The sequence below is a fragment of the Enhydra lutris genome, unplaced genomic scaffold (genome assembly GCF_002288905.1).
Source record: "Enhydra lutris kenyoni isolate GAN:26980312 unplaced genomic scaffold, ASM228890v2 scaffoldscaffold2, whole genome shotgun sequence".
Classification (NCBI taxonomy): Eukaryota; Metazoa; Chordata; class Mammalia; order Carnivora; family Mustelidae; genus Enhydra; species Enhydra lutris.
Genome location: NW_019154086.1, coordinates 67,955,700 through 67,972,012, shown reverse-complemented (window position 1 = coordinate 67,972,012; position 16,313 = coordinate 67,955,700). Strand labels below are relative to the sequence as shown.

At 37.9% G+C, this 16,313-nt stretch overlaps 1 pseudogene across 1 annotated transcript; it reads left to right on the top strand.

The window, feature by feature from the left end:
* Positions 1-7,749: 7,749 nt before the first annotated feature.
* On the top strand, positions 7,750-8,832 carry LOC111148196 (annotated as a pseudogene). Its single transcript, XR_002640678.1, has one exon. The product of XR_002640678.1 is annotated as an ATP synthase subunit gamma, mitochondrial-like (transcript).
* Positions 8,833-16,313: the final 7,481 nt, after the last annotated feature.

Genomic DNA, 16,313 nt, shown 5'->3' with positions numbered 1-16,313 from the left:
TACTGAATGGAAATACAGGATTTTTTATTAATCTTCAGTTACATTTTATCATATTAACTTCAGCCAATTTGATTTTACCTGTTAAGTTCTGTTGGCCCTTAATCTATCATTATGCATGCTAATTATGCCTTCTAGACTTATGGTGTATACATCTGATTAAAGTGTAAAACTGTATTCATTCAATGCAACAAGCCCCTGCCCCAGAAGAACAGCAAGAATATCCAGCTAAGATCAAGTTTACCAATCATAGAGAACTGCAAAACTCCAGTGCTAGGGGAAAATAATATATAGATTTCATGTGGTTTTTTTCCCTACAATTCTTTAGTCTTTCAATTTTAATTTTTTTCTCTTTTCTTTTCCAATCAATTTCTTATCTTATCAACTCTCTTAAAAATCATTTTTCATTTTCATTTTTTACAGTTATATTCTATCTTTTCATTATATTTAATTTTATTTTTATGTATATACAAGTTTTTCTTTCTTTACAATTTTGAGATCTAGTTTCCTAACGAGGAAACCAAAATACACACAGGATTCAGTGTATTGCTCTATTCTGTTCACCTGTTAGATTATATTCTTTCTTCTTTAATTTTTACCATTTTTTTTCTTTTGGTTCGGGTCTCTTCTGATTTGTTTAGTGTATATTTCTCTAGGGTCATTGTTGTCATTTCAGTATTTTGTTCTCTTGTTCATCTATTCTTCTCTGGACAGAATGACAAGACAGAAAAACTCACCATAAAAAAGAGAACAAGAGGGAGTACTGACTGCCATGGACCTGATCAGTATGGATGTAAGTAAGATGTCAGAACTAGATTTCAGAATAACAATTATAAAGATACTAGCTGGGCTTGAAAAAAGCATAGGAGACACTAGGAAATCCCTTTCTGGAGAAATAAAAGAACTAAAATCCAGTCAAGTCAAAATAAAAAAAGACTATTAATGAGGTACAATAAAAAAGAGAGGCTCTAATTGCTAGAATAAATGAAGCACAAGACAGAGCTAGTGATATAGATGACAAAATGATGAAGAATAAGGAAACTGAGAAAAAGAGAGATAAACGACTACTGGATCACGAAGGGAGAATTCGAGAGACAAATGATACATAAAGTGAAACAATATTAGAATAATTAGGATCCCAGAAGAAGTGGAAAGCGAGAGAGACAGGGAGGGGCAGAAGGCATGTTGGAGAATATAATAGCAGAGAATTTCCTTAATCTGGGGAAGGAAACAGACATTTAAATTTAAGCCCAGAAGGGACAGAGAATTCCCCTCAAAAATCAATAAAAATAGTTCAACACAAGACATATAATAGTGAAACTTGTAAATCTCAGAGACAAAAACAAAATCCTGAAAGCAGCTCGAGACAAGAGGTCTGTAAACTACAAGGTTAGAATCATAAGATTGGCAGCAGACCTAACCACGAGAGTTGGCAGACCAGAAAGGACTGACATGAAATATTCAGGGTGCTAAGTGAGAAAAATATGCAACCAAGAATATTTTATCCAGAAAGTCTGTCAATCAAAATAGGAGAGATAAAATCTTCCAGGAAAAACAAACTAAAAGAACTTGTGATCACTGAACCAGCCCTGCAAGAAATATTAAAGGGGATATTTAAAGCAAAGAGAGAGCCCAAAAGTAACATTGACCAGAAGGAACAAATACAATATACAGAAACAGAGATTTTACAGGTAATACAATGGCACTTAATTAATATCTTTCAATAGTTATTCTGAATGTAAATGGGCCAAATGCTCCAATCCAAAAACACAGGGTATCAGATTGGATAAAAAAGCAAGACCCATTGATATGCTGTCTGCAAGATACTCATTTTAGACCCCAAAACACCTCCAGATTGGAAGTGAGTGGGTGGAAAACGATTTGTCATGCTAATGGACCTCAAAAGAAAGCTGGGGAGGCAATCCTTATAAGAGACAAATTAGATTTTAAACCAAAGACTGTAATAAGAGATGAGGAAGGACACTATATGATAATTAAAGGGTCTATCCAATAAGAAGCTCTAACAATTGTAAATATTTATGTCCCTAACATGGGAGCAGCCAATTATATAAACCAATTAATAAAAACATTTAAAGAAACCCATTGATAATAATACTGTAATAGTAGGAGATTTTAACACCCTCCTCGCTGTAATGAACAGATCATCTAAGCAGAAGATCAAGAAGGAAACAAGGGCTTTAATGACACACTGGACCAGAGGGACTTCATAGATATATTCAGAACATTCTGTCCTAAAGCAACAGAAGACACATTCTTAGGGAGTGCACATGGAACAATCTTCAGAACTGATCACATATCAGGTCACAACCAGTACCAAAGGATGGGCCACAAATCAGGTCTCAACCAGTACCAAAGGATGAGTATCATTCCTTGCATATTTTCAGACCATAGTGCTTTGTAATTGCAAGTCAATCACAAGAGGAAATTTAGAAAAATCTCACATACATGGAGGCTAATGGGCATCCTACTAAAGAATGAATGGGTCAACTAGGAAATTAAAGAAGAATTTTAAAAATTCAGGGAAACACAGGCACCTGGGTGGCTCAGTCATTAAGTGTCTGTCTTTGGCTCAGGTCATGATCCCAGGGTCCTGGGATCGAGCCCTACATCAGGCTCCTTGCTCAGCAGGAAGCCTGCTTTCCCTCTCCCACTCCTCTGCTCATGTTCCTGTCTCGTTGTCCCTCTCTTGCTGTCAAAGAAATAAAATCTTTAAAAAGAAATTCAGGGAAACAAATTAAATGAAAATACAACTGCTGAAATCTTTGGGATGCAGCAAAGGCAGTCCTAAGAGGGAAGTATATAGCACTACAAGTTTTCCTCAAGAAACATGAAAGTCCTCAAATACACAACCTAACCTTACTCCTAAAGAAGCTGGAGAAAGACTGGCAAATAAGGTCTAAATCAGAAGAAGAGAATTAATAAAGATTTGAGTGGAAATCAATGAAATAGAAACCAAAATAATAGTACAACAGATAAATGAAACTAGGAGTTGGTTCTTCAAAAGAATTAACAAGATCCATAAACCCCTGGCCAGACTTATGTAAAAAAAAGAGAATAGACCCAAATAAATAAAATCATGAATGAGAGAGGAGAGATCACAACCAACACCACAGAAATACAAATAACTATAAGAACATATTATGAGTAACTATATGCTGACACATTAGGCAATCTGGAAGAAGTAGGTGCATTCCCAGAGATGTATAAATTACCAAAACTGAAACAGGAAGAAATAGAAAACCCGAACCGACACATAACCAGCAAGAAAATTAAAGTAGTAACCAAAAATCTCCCAACAAACTAGAGTTCAGGGTCAGATGGCTTCCCAGGGGAATTTTACCAAACATCTAAAGAAGAATACATATTCCTCTCAAGATGCTTCAAAAAACAGAAATGGAAGGAAAATTTCCAAACTCTTTCTATGAGAACAACATTACTTTAATCCCAAAACCAGACAAAGACCGCACCAAAAAGGAGAATTACAGACCAATATCCCTAATGAACATGGATGTCAAAATTCTTACCAAGATCCTAGCCAATATGTTCTAACAGTACATTAAAAAGATTATTCACCACGACCAAGTGAGATTTATTCCAGGACTGCGAGGTTGGTTCAACATCCACAAATCAATCAATGTGATACACTCCATAATAAAAAAAAGGACAAGAACAATATGATCCTCTCAGTAGATGGAGAAAAAGCATTTGACAAAGCACAGCATTCTTTCTTGATTAAAACTCTTCACAGCATAGGGATAGAGAGAATATATCTTAACATCATAAAAGCAATATATGAAAAGCCCACAGTGACTATCATTCTCAATGCAGAAAAACTAAGAGCTTTTCCCCTAAGGTCAGGAACATGTCAGGGCTGTCTAGTATCACCGCTGTTGTTCAACATAGTACTAGAAGTTCTAGTCTCACCTATCAGACAACAGAAAGAAATAAAAGGCATCCAAATGGGCAAAGAAGAAGTCAAACTCTCACTCTTCACATATGACATGATACCCTATGTGGAAAACCCAAAAGACTCCACCCCAAGGTTGCTAGAACTCATACAGGAATTCGGCAATGTGGCAGGATATAAAATCAATGCACAGAAATCAGTTGCATTTCTATACACTAACAATGAGACTTCCAATGAGAAATTCCACATATGAGTGAGGTCGCGTGATAATTGTCTTTCTCTGATTGACTTACTTCTCAGTGCCTGAGACTATTTAATATCATCCTTTCTTTTGAAGATACGACATAGAAATCCCTGTTTTCTCCCTCCCCTATGATTTTTGGGAACTTTTGAAATCTGCTTTTCCAAAATGCAAAGTACTCATTTCTCTCTGTCAATTGTCCCTTTCTTAAAAAGTAACAACTTTAAACTTTTAGGTTCCTTTTTGCTTTCTAACTTTTCAGTCAGTATAATTCACTGACTGCTTTCTATGTGCAAGGCACTCATTAAGTGCTCTGGGAGATACAAAGGTGACTGAGATGTAGGCTCTGTCTTTATGAGGTTTATAAACTAATAGGGGAAATAAGGGAAACACATGCACAAAGAACAAAATAAAGAGCATAATAAGTGCTCCACTAAAAACATTTTTATTTATTTTTAAAGATAAAAATTTCTTGATTGGAATTAAGTCCAGAAGAGAGATCCTTGCTTCTTCCTTAATCATTAGTGAGACAGTAAGGTGAAATAACACCATACGGACAGAAGTTTGGATCAGGTTGAAGAAAATTTAAGAGGAGCTATATAAGTAATAAAAAAAAAAATGCCTTTGTATTTTCAACACATTCTAGAGGAGAAGGTACATCAGACCAAGCTGATCATATTCCATAATTCAAAAGTCAATTCATAAGATTACCAAAATTTAATAGTGGTATTATGGATCAAATTTGATTTAAAAGTACATAAGAACTATGGCATTACCCACGGGCTTTCACTTTCTACATTATATATTGCTGAAACTTTGGAACACTTTGTAATAATTATATACTACATTCATAATTAGAAAACAAACAATATATTCATAAATATGTATGTGAAGTTTCCATTAGAGAAAAGCATTGTGTTAATTCTCTAGAAAGGTTTTATTGGGTTCTTTTTCAAAATGAAAATAGATAAATAGATTATAAGAGTTTGAAAAAATATGACAAATAGAAAAAAAAGAAAAAAATCACCTATAAAATTCCCATACTCATACAACTAACTGTTACTAACATGCTAAAGGGGTCATATTAGTAGTTACTAGTCCAGATTCTATGGTCACTTTTCCCCACTTGCTCACACAGGACCCTAATCTGAAAAGTTCCCCCAAATTCTTTTGGGAGTTCAGGTAATGTTTTATGCAGACTCCAAGCACAACCAGTTAACCATCTAGTCAGCTCTCATTTCTTTCCTCTTCCCCAGCTCTAACCTTGGTAGTGCCTGCTGCCTTCGCAGACAGTGGCCATGGAGGGTTTGCAAGCACTGACAAGACAAAGCGGCACAGCTGTGTGGAGAAGCCACATGGAAGGCTCCCTTCTCTCCCAGTAGAGGGCTCCCTGGCAGGGCCATTTGTGTTCCATGTCTTGGCACTCCTGCTCTTCAAAACGTGGATAAGCAGCGTTTGGTAGACTTATCAGAATTGTAGAATCTCAGTTATCTTATGGTTCTTGGTGTTATAGTAAATGGAATTGATTCTCTAATTTCCCTTTCTTTATTTTCATTGTTTGTGTATAAGAAAGCAACTGATTTCTGTACATTGATTTTGTATCCTGCCACATTGCTGAATTGCTGTATGAGTTCTAGTAGTTTGGGGGTGGAGTCTTTTGGGTTTTCCATATAAAGTATCATGTCATCTGTGAAGAGACAGAGTTTGATTTCTTCATTGCCAATTCGAATACCTATTATTTCTCTTTGTTGTCTGATTGCTGTTGCTAGGACTTCTAATACTATGTTGAACAAGAGTGGTGAGAGTGGGCATCTTTGTCGTGTTCCTGATCTCAAAGGGAAGGCTGAGAGGTAAAGGATCTGTACTCGAGGAACTACAGGACATTCATGAAAGAAATTGAAGAAGACACAAAAAGATGGAAGACCATTCCATGCTCATGGATTAGAAGAATAAACACTGTTAAAATGTCTATACTGCCTAGAGCAATCTATACTTTCAATGCCATTCTGATCAAAATACCACCAGTATTTTTCAAAGAGCCAGAGCAATCAATCCTTAAATTTGTATGGAATCAAAAGAGACCCCAAATTGCTAAGGAAATGTTGAAAAAGAAAAACAAAACTGGGAGCATCACATTGCCTGATTTCAAGCTTTACTACAAAGCTATGATCACCAAGACAACATGGTCCTGGCACAAAAACAGACACATAGACCAGTGGAACAGAGTAGAGAGCCCAGATATGGACCCTCAACTCTATGGTCAAATAATCTTTGACAAAGTAGGAAAAAATATACAGTGGAAAAAGTCTCTTCAATAAATGGTGCTGGGAAAACTGGACAGCTATGTGTAAAGAATGAAACTTGACCATTCCCTTACACCATACACAAAGATAAACTCGAAATGGATAAAAGACCTCAACCTGAAGCAGGAATCCATCAGAATCCTAGAGGAGAACATAGGCAGTAACCTCTTCGACACTGGCCACAGTAACTTCCTTCAAGACATGTCTCCAAAGGCAAAGGAAACAAAAGCAAAAATGAATTTTTGGGGCTTTATCAAGAGCAAAAGCTTCTGCACAGCAAAGGAAACAGTCAACAAAACAAAGAGGGAACCCACAGAATGGGAGAAGATATTCGCAAAGGGCTGCTATCCAGGATCTATAAAGAACTCCTCAAACTCAACACACACAAAACAGATAATCATGTCAAAAAATGGGCAGAAGACATGAACAGACACTTCTCCAATGAAGACATACAAAGGGCTAACAGATGCATGAAAAAATGTTCATCATCACTAGCCATCAGGGAGATTCAAATCAAAACCACATTGAGATACCACCTCACACCAGTTAGAATGGCCAAAATCAATGAGACAGTAAACAACAAGTGTTGGAGAGGATGTGGAGAAGGGGGAACCCTCTTACACTGTTGGTGGGAATGCAAGTTGGTGCAGCCACTTTGGAGAACAGTGTGGAGATTCCTCAAGAAATTAAAAATAGAGCTTCCCTATGATCCTGCCATTACACTACTGGGTATTTACCCCAAAGATACAGATGTAGTGAAAAGAAGGGCCATCTGTACCCCAATGTTTATAGCAGCAATGGCCACAGTCGCCAAACTGTGGAAAGAACCAAGATGCCCTTCAATGGAAGAATGGCTAAAGAAGATGTGGTCCATATATACTATGGAGTACTATACCTCCATCAGAAAGGATGAATACCCAACTTTTGTATCAACATGGACGGGACTGGAAGAGATTATGCTGAGTGAAATAATTCAAGCAGAGAGAGTCACTTATCATATGGTTTTGCTTATTTGTGGAGCATAAGGAATAACATGGAGGACATGGAGAGATGGAGAGGAGAAGTGAGTTGGGGGAAATTGGAGGGGGAGACGAACCCTGAGAGACTGTGGACTCAGAAACAATCTGAGGGTTGTGGAGAGGAGGGGAGTGGGGGGTTGGGTGAGCCTGGTGGTGGGTATTATGGAGGGCATGTGTTTCATGGAGCACTGGGTGTGGTGCATAAACAATGAATTCTGGAACACTGAAAAGAAATTAAAAAAAAAAAAATTAAAGACCACCATGTTCTCTCAGGTGGGTGTCGCTGTGCTCTCGGGCTGGACAGTGCAGCCGCAATGGATCCAAGTTCGAAATATGGCAACTTTAAAAGATATTACCAGATGACTAAAGTCAATCAAAAACATCCAGAAAATCACCAAGTCTATGAAAATGGTAGCAGCAGCAAAATATGCCCGAGCTGAGAGGGAGCGGAAACCAGCTCCAGTGTACAGGATAGGATCTTTAGCTCTGTATGAAAAAGCTGATATTAAGGTGCCTGAAGACAAGAAGAAGCACCTGCTTATCAGTGTGTCCTCAGATTGAGGGCTCTGTGGTGCTATTCATCCCTCGGTTGCTAAACAGATGAAAAATGAGGTGGCCACTGCTCACAGCAGCCAGGAAGGAAGTCATGCTTGTTGGAATTGGTGATAAAATCAGGGGTATACTTCATAGGACTCACTCGGACCAGTTTCTGGTGTCCTTCAAAGAAGTGGGAAGAAAACCTCCTACTTTTGGCGATGCATCTGTCATTGTCCTTGAACTGCTAAATTCTGGATATGAATTTGATGAAGGGTCTATCATCTTTAATTGGTTCAGGTCTGTTATCTCATACAAGACAGAAGAAAAGCCCATATTTTCCCTTGAAACCGTTGCAAGTGCTGAGAGCATGAGCATCTATGATGATGTCGATGCCGACGTGCTGCAGAATTACCAAGAATACAATTTGGCCAACATCATCTACTATTTGCTGAAGGAGTCCACCACGAGTGAGCAAAGTGCCAGGATGACAGCTATGGACAACGCCAGCAAGAACGCTTCCGAGATGATTGACAAACTGACTTTGACGTTCAATCGCACCTGCCAGGCTGTCATCACGAAGGAGTTGATTGAAATCATCTCTGGTGCAGCAGCTCTGGATTAATGAAAACCAAGTTTCATCCTCAGACAAGAGGTAAAGAAGAAAAATTCAGCCAGCTGACTTTATTTTTAGCTTACTGCTGTCCTTGTCAGAAGAAATTTTTGCCATTGTTTAACCAATAAAGACAGTAAGATGTTTGTAAATTATCTTACAATAAACAACTTACCATAAAAAAAATAAAAAATAAATGCAGAATCTCAGGTCCCTACATCAGAATCTGAATTTTAACAAGAATCCCAGGTGATTCATATTCAAATAACAGTTTGAGAGGCAACTACTTAAATCCCCTCCCTGGGATTAAAGCCTGAACTCCCTGGGAGGCAAGGACAATATTGGGTCAAGTAAGAAAGCTGACAAATAATAGGACTTTTGATAATGATGCCATCGCTTTGATGACCTTACCTTTGTGACTGGGCCCAACTGGGAATGCTTGGGTACTTTCTCTAAGGAAGAGCTCTCCCTTAGGAGAGGCCCTCCCTCCTCACTGAGTCGGAGATACTAACTTTTGGTGACCTGTCACTTCTATTTCAGTTCAACAAACCATGGCTGAGGCTCAAACTAAGAATCCACCAGACTATAGGAAATTTTACACTGCTACACATGTAAATTATATGTATTTCACATATATTTATATATATTTATATTTATATTTCATATATTTTACATATATTTTACATACATCCATAACTGTAAACATACACTTATTAAAAATAAATGTAAAATATATTTTTATTTAGTCAATGTTGATTTAGTACCTATTACTTACAAAATACTCCATGATGGGCTATGGGAATACCAAAGTAAGTAAAACAAGTCTCTGCCCTCAAAGGAAGCAAATGGGACAAGTAGGGATCTTTCCAGGACAGTTTGAGGAAAGAGTCAAAAGATTCCCAAACAAAGCAGTCTTCCTGCAGTTTGGAGAAGCCACTATTAAATCTTGTCCCTACAGCCTCCGCATGCCTATTCTCCAGGTGGAACGGCCTGCTTCCATTTCCATTCTTCTACATTCTTACCCACCCTCCAAGACCAAGTTCAAATGCAAACTGAGGAGTAAAATCTGCCCCAATCCTCTCAGCTAAATATGCTTTAGACACTTTAGAACTCCCTACATATCCTGCCTTGAGACAGATTATGTATGTTGAGGCCTTATGGGTGGGGGATGAATCATTTGTAGGCAAAGAATGTATTGTAGTCAGTCTTCTTGGATTCCCCCTAGGGTCTAGCTTGATGTGCCATAAATAGTTTTTGAAGAAAGAAACAACACTATTAATGTTTCCCTATTCAGGAAATGTATCAGCTTTCTCAAATCATTGTCAGAGTGAACATGAGGGAGAATACTGAACACTGCTAGGGTAGTTAGGAGGATTAGGCACCTCCCCCCGCAACCCCGCAACCCCGCAACCCCACCACCACCATTTTTCTATGGTCAGATTGGTTCTTTCGCACAGAAACAACACCCTCATTAGTGATTAGTAATTGTTAATTCCAGCTGAATGGAATTTCATCAAGTTGTCAGCTGGATAGAAGTGGGCTGGCTATACTGCCTGATAGTATTTAAGAAGACTCCTACCTTAATGGATAGCACTTTCTATGCCTGGTTTTCCCTAAAGCTGAGATGGCATCCCAGGCTCAGAAACCTCTCTGTGAGGAGTGTAGGATTGCTGTTAATTTTGTAGCATCTTATCAGCTGAATGTCAGTGATGCTTATTTTACTATGGTTAGTATGTGTTCTCGAGGCATCGTGAGGGAGGTTTCGTCTCTGGTTTGGGTGATGACATATCTTCTATATCCTTAGTAATGGTGGTTATGGCTGTGTTTGTGATTTCATACTAGATGACACCGTAACTTAGTAGCTAGAGTTTTGCTGTGCTATGACCCAATGATTCAGAGCTGCGATTGCAAACTATGGGAGATAATAGGGAGAATCTCAGTTCTTTCCTGTGGTTTCCCAATGCAATATGGGCCTCAACTATGTGGGAAGACTGAATAAACAATTTTTCATCCATAGAGTACTTTAGAGTTAATGTAGATTATTAAGATTGATGAAGTAGATGGATATTTAAAATGTCAATTTATACTGAACTTCTGCCAGGAGTCCACATGATTACTGGAAATAAGTATGTCAGGTTCACAAGTCTGACCCCTAAAAAGGCCATAATGGCCTAAGATTAGGCACCAGCATATTAAAATCTGGGTACCTTCTCTTTGAGATAGCCTGGGCCTTCTGGAATTCAAAGGACAAACTAAGGAAAGAACAACGAAGGCCCCTTTCAGACAACCACAGAAATAATGAAGTGAGCATCTGTAAAATTTCCAGTCTTGAAATTCAGCTTCTCTGACCTCCATTCTGTTCCCATTCTCACCCCCTGTTCCAGACCTGTTACTATGATGAAGATTCTGATGCGCCTGTTTATGTGCCCTTTTTCCAAGACCAAGCAGTGGTGAAGCGAGAACATGCAAAGCAGTTCATAAAATATCTAAAAGACCGTCAAAGTAGAGTCTGCCTTCCGGTGACTAAGGTGACTATGTAACTTTGTTATAATGATCTCCACATGGCCTTTGCTGCTGGGTCTAGAAAAGTCAATGATTAGTTACCACCTAACTTCTAAGGTTACTTGTTTTCTCTGTTTCTTTCTTTGCTTTCTTTTCTTTCTAAGATTATTTATTTGAGAGAGGGGGAGAGGGAGAATGATCAGGGGAAAAAGCAGAGGAGGAAGGAGAGAGAATCTGGAGCAAATTCTGTGCTGTGCGTGGAGCCTGACATGAGGCTCAATCCCAAGACCCTGAGATCATGATCTGAGCTGAAACCAGGACTTAGATGCCTAACTGAGCCATGCAGGCGTTCCTGGTTACTTATTTTCTTACATGGAATTATAGCCACTGACTTTAAGGGCAAGAATGTATCTCTGTAAACTCTTCATATTATTGTGAGTAAATCATAACCACCAAATGCTTGTTTGATTTTTCTTTTGTTTTGTTTGGGTTTTCTTTTCTTTTTAAATTTTTGTTTATTTCAGTAATCTCTACATCCAGTGCGGGGTTCGAACTCATGACCCCAAGATCAAGAGTGGCATGGTCTTCAGACTGAGCCAGGCGGGCGCCTCTTGTTTTGTCTTGTTTTGTTTTTTTAATGGGCCAGCAGCACTAGCATCACCTGGGAACTTAATAGAAATTCAAATTCATGGGCCCAGTGGGACAAACTGATTCAGATTCTCTATGCAGTGGAGCCCAAGGAATAGTGGCTTAACAACTTTCCAGGTGATTCTAATGCTCTGCATAGTTTGAGAAGCTCTCCCCTAATGGCCTCTTCCTAAATGTGTTAGCATTTATAATAGATCTTTAGTCTAATTCAGATACATGTTCAGGTATTTAATATGGCTAAGTCTTCAAAACAGTAAAACAAATTCTTTTTCATTAGGACATATACTCCAAAGAAACAGTCTAAACTTTATTTGGGGGTATTACATGTAGAAACATCCCTAGTTACCTGATGGGTTCTTTTAGTTCCAGCTTTGTAAAGAGAACTAAATGTCTGCTAGTAACAGAACAGAACCACCATCACAGAATTCCAAAGCTAATGTAACAGTGCATGTAAGTGTGCTGATGGTAACCATGCTTTGCAACACATTAAAATTACCTGGTGAGCTTTTGAAAGTCTTGATTCTGAGTTTGACTCCATATCCATTAAGCCTGAATTATTCATGTCTGAAAGCCAGACATGAGTATTTAAGATGCCTTGCTGAATCCATTGTGCCACAAAGCTTGGAAACTATTAGCCTGTGTAAACCTAGTCATAATCTAACCCAGGATACAGGGTGTAACAAGGCTGAGGTAGAAAAGTGACTCCCTTGTTCTCCTCAACAGAGGCCTGACACAGAGTACTGGGGAACCGACCGGGAAGCTATCGTGATTGCTCTGGAGGTGGAAAGGAACTTATACAAGCACCTGCAAGAGCTGAAGAACTTGGCTTCTAAGAATCGTGAAATTGATGTAAGTAGTTAATTGGTTCTGAAAGCAGGGTTATCTTTCACTTCGAATTGTGACCTACTTCTAAGACATGGGTCTGAAACAGTGGATCCCCCAGTATGTGCTTATTTCTCCCCGAAGTAATTAACTTATTTCTGGAAGTTGGTTGAGGGGGAGCAAAAGTGTGCTGGAGAAGTGCAACTGAATTCAAGATCGAGAAGACTTTCCAGGAATAATACGCTCAGATAATTAAACAAAACAACTTCTGTTGCTGGCTTAAAAATCTCCTAGACCAAAAGGGCTTAAATTTTAATGAATAACAGAATCACCTGGAGGATAAGTGAAATAAACTGCTGGGCCCTATCCCCAGAGTTCAATTCAATTGGTTTTATGTGGTATCCAAAAAATTACATTTCTAACAAGTTCCCAGGTGATGATGTTACTGGCCAGGGACCACATTTTGAGAACCACTATCTTTGAGTGTCCTTGAAAAACTGAATATTAATGGTGACTTCTTGTCCTATAAACTTTTCTGAAGTCTTCTTGATTAATGATGAACACTCCACCTTGTAGTGGTAATTTTCTTACCAATCCCCTACCTTCTCTGGGTCGGCGGGAAAAAAGTGTCCTAAAATGAACGTTATCGACCCTAAATGATATTGGATTCACTGAAGAGTCCTGAAGAGATACCTATGACCTAAGCCTTACACCAGACCACTTAAATCTAAAACTTAGGGAATGGGGTCTGGGTGCCTACTCAAAACCTCCATGTGATTCAAATAAACAGGGTGGGAAAGCCATTACACCAGGAGCTCATTACTTAACCTGTACTTTTGATGAGATGCCCTAACACTCATATTCATTAAAAGTGGATATTTGTTTTCACCTGGAGGTCTTGAATGTCTTAGATCAGTGCTCTTTGAATTTCAAGGTGCATACGAATAGCTTAGCACTGTCTTAAAATCTGGTTTCATAGGTCTGGGTGAGACTTGAGAATCTGCATTTCTGACAAGATCCCAGGACTACTGGTCCATGTACCAACTATAAGTTGGTAGCAAGATCTTGGGTCATCTCCCATTGCAGATAAGGTCTTTAATGAGTCCTCCCCTATCTTTTTTTTTTTTTTTTTTTTTTTTTTGTATTGTAGCTCTTAGAATTCGTGAAAATTTTCTTGAATAAACAGAAAAGGAACATAAGATATCTGCAATACCAGCATAGCTATCAGGAGGAATTAGAAAGGCTGTCTGGGAGGGAAAGCACACCTGAACGGTTTTTGGAAACATGGGGTCAAGAGGCTTCAACATCTGCAGGCCGCACAACAAGTCTTCCATAGCAGTAGCTCTCGAAGGCAGCTACTTAAGAATCTTGATCTGTTTGACAGAAGACTGCTTTCCTTTTAATCTAGTATCCCAATCTTCACTGTTGTACATGGAAATAAATTTGGTTTTGCATTACAATTTTGTGTTAAAGAGATTGCTATTGGAGTACAAGAGGGTTATTTCCATCATTGAGAGTTTGGTGAAAGTTTCTCAAGGACAGGGGGTGCGTTAGACTTGAAGGAAAACAAAACAAAACAAAAACAATAAAAAAATTTAAAAAAAAACCCTTCCCTTATTGTCCCAAGGACACCCAGATGCCCAGTCAGGATTTGATCAATTCAACCAGTCCAAGTGGATGTAGTAGAAATTAATTTCCTTAGGTCTTATTAAAGCTTCCCTCCCCCTTAGCTTATATACGTATTTTAAGTTTACAAAATAGTAGGGTTTTCTTCTAATTAAATATAAAGCTAAACTTGAAAACAAGAGCTCTTGGGTTAGAAAAGGTGGCTCCTACCTAAAAGTGGACAGTGGACAGGCAGCTGCAATCCAAATGCCCTTTCACAGCTGGAGGTAGACTTAGGAAATAGGAGATTGGTACACAGGAAATTAAGGCACTGAAGACAGTATGTGGATACCCTTACTCACACAATTATGGGCCCAACACATACTAGGATAATTGCTTTAGGAGCAAATAATGAGCGTGTAAGCTTGGGTCAGAGCCAAGGACCTCATGTAATTAGTATGACCTGAGAAGAAAGGTGGCTCTATAGGATTGTGTAGTTGCTCCAAAACTTACTATATTCATGGCCTTGAATATGTTTTTACCTCACTCATTGACTCAGTTTAGTTGTCTGTAAAGTGGAGTTAATTGTATTTAGTTCATGGTTAATGAGATTAAACTGTAAAATATCTAGAAAAGTGCCTACTCTGATTATGTATTCCAGAAGTTTGTAAAACAGTGCTAATTCTTAAACTTGAGGAAAGCCACGACATGATAGAAGCAATTACAATGAACAATCAGTGAGATTGATGCAGAATCTTAAAACATTTAATCTTAGACAAAAAGGAGTCTGAAGCAAGAAAAAGTGGTCATAAGAACCAATTAGATACCATGAGGTAAAAAGAAATAAAGTTAACAAATAGACTTATATTCAAACATAGCCAATCAAACAAGTGATTTAAAAGTAAGCTAAGAAATTCTCAGCCAAAAGAATAAAGAAATTTAAGATATTAAGACATACAGTTCTAACAAAAGCTCTAATTAGAGCTCCAGGAGGAAAGAGAAATTAAAGTGGTGGGGCAGGGGAAGATCCATGGTAATGAAATTTTAGAGTATCAAGGATTAAAAAGTCTCCCACAAAAGGATATCACTTAGAATGAAAACTGACATATTAATAACAGCTTTCTCATCAATATTAGATGAAAAGAAAAAAATTGGAGAAATCCTCAAAATGCTGATGAGGAAAATAAAAGTTCAGGCTGAAATAGACCTATTCAGATATAAAAATATTGAGTTCACGGAAGCTTCTAACCTAAAGTAGGCCTTCACTGTGAGTGATATTGTTTTAATGGCAGAAAAGAAAGGCATACAGGTCCAATGTAATCTGGCTGATAATTAATTTTATATAGTACTTTATGCTTTAGTAATTCCAGTGAGGAAGAGAATGTTCCCTGGCAATAATGAACCACATAATAGATTTTGTTACCTACCTTTTCACACTTTTTCTACAACTTCCTCTTTTTGAGAGCCACTGCCATGATTAGCTTGTCACTGTTGGAGAATTACCTGTTCACAAAGCATTCTTGAATAAATTACTACTTTTATAATTATTACTAACTTATATAAAATTTATACCTATTAATATTGCATATTCACATTAAAATCAGGACTAAGACAAGATTGCTTTAACCTCAACGCTACTTTGTATATTGCTGGAAGTTCTCAACCAGGGTTTCTTAATCTCCGCACTGTTGACATTTTGAGCCAAATGACTTTTTGTTGTGGGGAGATGTCCTACACATTGTGAGATGTCTTGCAGTATCGCTGGCCTTGACTTACCAGATAGTTGAGACAATCAAAACTGTTTCCAGTCATGGCCAAATGTCTTCTGAGCAAGCAAATTACTCTGCTTGAGAACCACTATTCCAGATAATGCAATAGAAAAACTAAAGGAAAAGAAGCTATATATGTGTAAAAAGACTTACTTAATATGATATGATTATAACTAGAACTGAAAAACCATTATAACTTATAAGAAAGTTTAATAATGTTGCTGGATAGAGGATAAATATCTACAACACAACCTTTCCCATATATAATCAGTAAACAGAAAATATTAAAAATATATTTTGTGTTTATAATATCCACAAATACTTAAAATATC